Below are 6,618 nucleotides of genomic sequence, written 5' to 3' on the forward strand. Positions count from 1 at the left end.
TGTGAATTCTCTAATTAGCTATCTATCTTTTGTTAACATATTATTTTATGACAAAATCATAGTTACATTTTGCTTCTCTCTATATATATAAGCAAGGAAAAATTCTGAGAAAAATAATCTATTAACATTTGATGTCAAACCTATGTGAGCAATTATCATATACCTTTGAATTTACTTCAGAAACTGCCTTGAGATAGAACAATTAGGTTCAATGAGAAAGTTTTAATCTAAATCTTTAAAGGAAATGTTATATTAATTATTTTTAATGTTTTTACTTTTTAAGACCAACCATTTGTCTAAATTGGTATAGGGTCTCCTGCTTGACCAGAGGTTGGGCTAGAAGACATCAAAGATCCCTTCCAACTCTTTTATTATGTAAATGTATTAGTATAATTGCTAGGAATTGTTCTTGACATTTTTGGAAGCCATACTGCATTTTATTAAACTAGAACTACTGTAAGTACAATGTATACTTTCTTTCACAAAAAAAAGAATGTAAGCTAAAAAAAATCTGCCGTTGGCCCATTAATGCATTGACATTAGGTAATAGTGCGCTCATTTATATCAGTTATGCAGAGAATTTAATTTCAGAAATATATTTTCAGAATATTTCACTTATGAGTATATAACTCAGTTTACTGCAGAACTATAGATATTTCTATCTCAATTACTTTGACAGTCTGAAAAATGTTGCAAATTTAGTCCTTTTTGATTGAAATGTAATATTTTTTTTAGATATGGTCTGCAGTTCTTAAGAAAAAGAAAAAATGTTAAGTATATAAACAATTTCTTTTTGCCCAATAATAGTTTTAAAAAACTTATTTAATTTTTCAAGCTGTTTAGATGGAATATTGTTTTAGATGGAAATTGTTTTGGTGAACTAGCACTACATTCTAAGTAACAAGATCAACTCATTTCTTATTTCTGTTAGAATGGTAAATCTGGAAACAAATTCCTTTGGAAATTAAATGGACTATAAGTTGTAGATGACCCTCATCTTTTCCAGACTCATGTTTATGCAGCCACATATAAATGCATTTATTGATTAATCTATGTAGTGTTGTGCTATAACAATGATTTCTGTTAAATCCCAAAGTCTTTCAACATCTTAGCTTTCTTGTTTGGTTAGTTTTAAAGTATACAGAGACTGCTCTACAAAGTGAAAATGAAGTCTGCATAAATACAGCATAGACTTATTTGAACCCTACCTGAATTATTTTTCATAAGCAAATAATGGTTGCTTTTAACTGCATCAAATTTGTATACAAAATCCTGTATGAAAGTTACCTGCATAATTCACAAGGTGCTTTGTGTATTTTTACCCACTTATTTATATATTACACTTTTTTATTTAAAATTTTTATAATGGTCAGTGTAATTATTTCATGTGCTAGCCACATAAAAATAATGTAAAGTGAATTAAAAAAACCAATTTCTGAACACTGAAATTAGATGAAAAAAATTACAATCCTTCTCTCTCCATGTAAGCTGCTTATTTCCTAGTACACAGAGAAAAAAGATATTTTGTATAATTGGAAGAAGGAATATAGAATATATTGAAGGTCTTTTAAAAACAATTTTAGAGGGCAACAGAAAAGATATTTCATTCCTGTAATTTTTTCTTCTCCTAATTTTTTAAAGTAATACTGTCTATATCTGCACGTGGTCAGATTTATCTGGTGTTTAGTTTCCCAAATCTTGAATGACATTACTGTGTGGTATAATAATGACTAAAACTGGATGGTGCCATTTAATATAAATGCTTCCTAAGGCTCTTTAGAATCCACACATATTTAGTTAATTGGAAAGTTCTGAATCCAAAGTATTAGACTTATTTTGCCATTATTATCTTGATTTAAAAATTGTAGCATACCATATGTAGAAATTGGCATTGTGATGCCTTTTCTCAAGCTAATTTGATCCAATGGCATAATCCAGACTTTAAAATCAGTTTTAAGCAAGCTGTTTAAAGCTTTGAAGGGACTTTAGGTTAATTATGATAATTATGATTCATTTCTTTGTTATACTACCTTTATTATTTTTCTAAATAACTCAAGGTGGCAAACACACACAAGACTATCTTTCCTATAACGGTGAGGTGGGTTGGGCTGAAATTGACTGGCCTAAAATCAGCCTGCTGGCCTTCATGCCTAATAATTTTCTGGGTTAACCAACAAATATAATTTATATGTTTCCGCCAATTGGCAGGAATTACAATTACAGTATTTACTAGATGACCATGACCCATTGGCTTCTTTCCATATAGATTGCAGCTATTTCTCCTTCCCTCACAGCTCTTAGCAGAGCCTCAGTGAAGCCTTCTCCTCCTCTTCAGCTGACAATAGAACTGCCTTTCATTTTATGGAGAGATGGGAGGCAAACAAAAGGACCATGAACTATGGTGTGTCTCCAAGACCTCCTCCCTTCACCTATTAACCACTGGTACCTACAACTAGCCCTACCTCACCAGTAGTCATCCAGGTCACTCCCTCATCCTTCCTTTGCTACCCATCACTGTTAATAGGTTTCAGTTTTTGGCCTTGGTTCCAAAGCAATCAATCAACTGCTTGTCCATCAAGCCTTTGCCACTAGCTGACTGGCACAGGGCCACAGGGAAGTAGGAAAGATAGAGATATACTGTATCCCCCTCCCATCTTCCCTTGAGCCACACAGCCTACAAGTCCTGGGAAGTTTAGTAGAAAATCATGTTCGTGTGACCAGAACGGCAGCAGCCACAACCTTGCAAATACAACTGGTGTAAAAAATCCTTGAATTTCAATTATGCAATCCTGGCAGGAGGTTCACCATTTTTCAGGCCAGGAAGAATCATAATGTCAGTCCCATTAGACAGATCAATCCAGGGAATATAAAACTTTTTTTTTTAGAGTGGCTGTAAAAATAGAATCTTGTGAGTTTGTACTGTTCCTTCCCCCCGCCCTTTTTTTTAAAATGCCCATGTGAAGTAGAGAGGTCTCTGTCCAAGTCATTTCATGTGGAGTTCTTGGTGCTCTCAAGTTTTCTTGCAAATGTTTCATTACCCAAATAGGCAAAACCTTCAGTGCTAGCCTAGGTAACTAGTTAGCAATTACTCAACTAGGCAAATATCTAGCTAGCACTGAAGATATTACCTAATTGGATCATGAAATGTTTTTAAGAAAACAATTAAGCTCAGAGGGCACCAAGGACTCCACAGTTCAACTCAGAACTACAGAAATACTCTTGTCTTGACAATCCATTTCCATATACTTTCTGGTGGTCTGGATGTCAGCTATGTTTTTTCTTTGTTGCTTTGATAATGAATCTGGTGTATCTCTGTTAAAGTTATCATCTTTAGGGACACATGGCAACAGAAAGGCTGATGGTTGAAGCATGTTGGTCCTCCAGCCAGAAATGACAGATTGAGGTGCTACAGTGATGAGTTTGGGCAGGAGAAGTGTAGTTGGACAAAGTGTCACACTTGCCCAAGCCCTGCAGTTGCTGAGGAATAGAGCTCCTACACTTGCAGTCAAGTAACTGTCCATCTCGATCTAGATCATCTTTTCACAAGGTATAAATTGAATCAAACTTGACTGAAGAAAGGAAAAGAGAAAAGGTAAAAATTCATTTTAAGTAGTCACATGGAAAACATTAAGAAGCAATGGGGGGTGGGGGGGAATATATAGAACTATTAAAAATACAGACAGCTTCTGAAAAATGCCTCTAAAAATATAAGACTCTGAACAGATTATAATACAAGTGGTCTTAAACTCATTTTTGAATATGCATCATACTATGATCACTTTAAATTGCCTTGCAACTAATTTTCAGCTAATTCAACTAATTTTCAACTCAGTACAAGATTTTGAATTCCTAGTGGCTTTAATAAAAGTTAATGAGTAAAAGATATATGTGGGTTTGTAGTTTGAATAATTATGTCATTGTTAGTGAACATTTTTGTTTCTTCCTAGCAATTTCCTGCAAGTGCAGGTTCTTTCTTTTCTTTTTTCTTTTAATTAACCAAGCGTTGATCCACTGACTGTGACAAGAATTCACCACCCTGATGTCATGAGCTGAGACAGAATAACTGGTCTAAAGTTACTCAGCTGGCTTTCATGCCTAAGGCAGGACTAGAACTCATATTCTCCTGAATTCTACCCTGGTTAGCAAAGCAATTAAATAGAGGCTTCGCTAGCCACATCCAAAATGGCACAGTGGGAACTGAAAGAGCTTATAAAAAACTGTTCTTTGAATCTCCAAAATTTGGTGACTAAAGTGATGGAAATTGTTATCTACCATAATATATACAGAATATAAGTTTATAGAAGGTTGTATTATTGTTTTTACTATTATTGTTGTTCCACATTTCTACCTCTAATATGATTGATGATGCAATAGTGTGGGATTTATAATTCATCTCTCTAGCAAATATATTCCAGTAAACTAAGTTTACAATGCACAGTCAAAGGAGATAGGGCGGTTCTTAAATATATAGATCTCCCCCTCTCTCACACACACACCATTTGTGGTCATAAGAATGTTAGCTTCTATTTTCAGTCAACCCTTTATATTTCGATCTCATGAGTATAGTTCAAAAGATGCAGATACATGAATTAATAGAAGACATATGATGTCTCTCTTCCTCCTCCTCCCCCTCCCCTCCCCCCATATCTGAGTTGATTCCTGGTGATTGCTTGGACAAGTTCTTGTAGTTTTCTTGACAAAATTTTCATAAGTGCTTTGCCATTCTCTTCTTCTTAGGGCTGAGAGAGAGTGACCAGATCAAGGTCATCCAACTGGCTTTGTGCTTAAGACAGGATTAGAACTTACAATTTCCTACTTTTAGTCTGTTGCCTTAACCATACAGATTCTCTTCTATACCATAGCAGTATTTATAATTTAGTCATACCTGAAGAAACCAAAGGCATGTACATTGTTGACTACTTAATGGAACCTCTGCCTTAAAATTACTGGTAGCTGGATATTAATGTTTAATTGGGAAATGGGAGGCACAGTTGAAAGGTTTGTTAGTGCCGAGGAAAAGATATGTTGACAACAGGAGCAGATAAACTGTACAAAGTTAATGAAGTAAATATTGTCAGGGGGTATAGGTGCCTAGGGTCACCCCAAGGGCCACAGTTGTTCTTCAATCTTAAAACAGTCAGACCTGGTATTAGGGTACTTGCATGGCCAGAATTATCTAGAACTATTCATAGGATGGAACTATGGGTGGGGGCACAAAGCAGCAGGCAGATACCAAATGTGGGCTAGTGTGATAACTAGTATGGACTGAGCGTACTGACTAAGGTAAAAATTATAAGACAGCAAAGAGATATTAAAAAATCTATTTTTTGCCATTTAATAGTGGATTTTTCTGGATTTTTCACTGTAGATCTAATAGCAATATCACCCACTTAACTTGCCTACAGTGCTTCATAGAAACAAAACAGAATTCAGTTGTTTCTCCTGAAAACAATGTGGGTCCAATTCATGGGCACCAGAACAAATGAGGACTTTGCCTTGGAACTTCATGGTTTCTGAGTAATTCTCCTATATGGGCCATGTATTGTTGCTGGAACTGTGAGGTGAGGGAAGGATGGTGCAAGGCAAGCAATTTATATGGATTGCTAATTATTGCATGTTTCTAATTTCCATGCAACTTTACAAAATCATTGAGCATATTTCTAATACAGATGAAGTTTTTAGTGTGACTTCAAAATGTTTGTAAAGCAACATCTCCCTATGCTGTTCAATGGCTTTATAATGTAGATTAGATATTTCACTCATGGATGAAAGATGTAAAGTCATTTCTATAAGAGAAGTTGCTTTTGTGTATGAAATAATATGAACCACATGAGTAGTTTTTCCAATATATTGGTCGTAGCCATTTATTAAACAGACTTTGTTCAAGTGGACTTCAGACTTAACAGGCAAAATTTGGAGGCAAAATCAAAGTTCTGTCCAGATTTGAGAGAATAATAGCTTTATTCGTTATTGAGCAAATCAGTGTGAATGATATTCATTGCTTACCTATTCACCATTATCAATAAAGCAAGATCTCTGGTAGCACTTCAAAAATCCCATTCACCAATTAACTAGACATTTATCTTTAGCAGGCAATCTAGTTCTCCATTCATCTGTGAAATTCTGGGTTTACTGTAAAATGAATGCATAGGTATTTACATAACTAAAGTTCCACACAATTCCAATATGAAAATTGCCTTTATAAAGTGGTTCATATTGACAAGGAACAGATAAAACAGTTTTCAAAAATGTCTATATAATGTAAGGATTATGAAAGAGAAAACAGCTCAACGATCCTGAGAAGCAGGAATATAGTAGTCTGCACTTTCTAGTGTCTCTTGAACATATTTTTGTTGTATACATACCTGACTTAAAAAAATTATGGGAAAGATATTTAAAAACACACACTAAATGCCGAAAATAAAGGTATGTGTTTAAATTAAAAATGTGTACTCCTGGATAACTTAAACTTTCTTAAGTTAAAAAGCTTGTTCATGTTTACAATTTAAAATCCAATTTTCATTTGAGTAGGTACAAATACCTTTTGAGTAAATATACTAGACATTTAAAAAGAAACAAATTAATGTTATCTTCCACTAAATTGAAAATAATGTATAT

This window comes from Pseudonaja textilis, chromosome 1 (genome assembly GCF_049901715.1).
Source record: "Pseudonaja textilis isolate UNSWEBS1 chromosome 1, rPseTex1.2, whole genome shotgun sequence".
NCBI classification, from domain to species: Eukaryota; Metazoa; Chordata; class Lepidosauria; order Squamata; family Elapidae; genus Pseudonaja; species Pseudonaja textilis.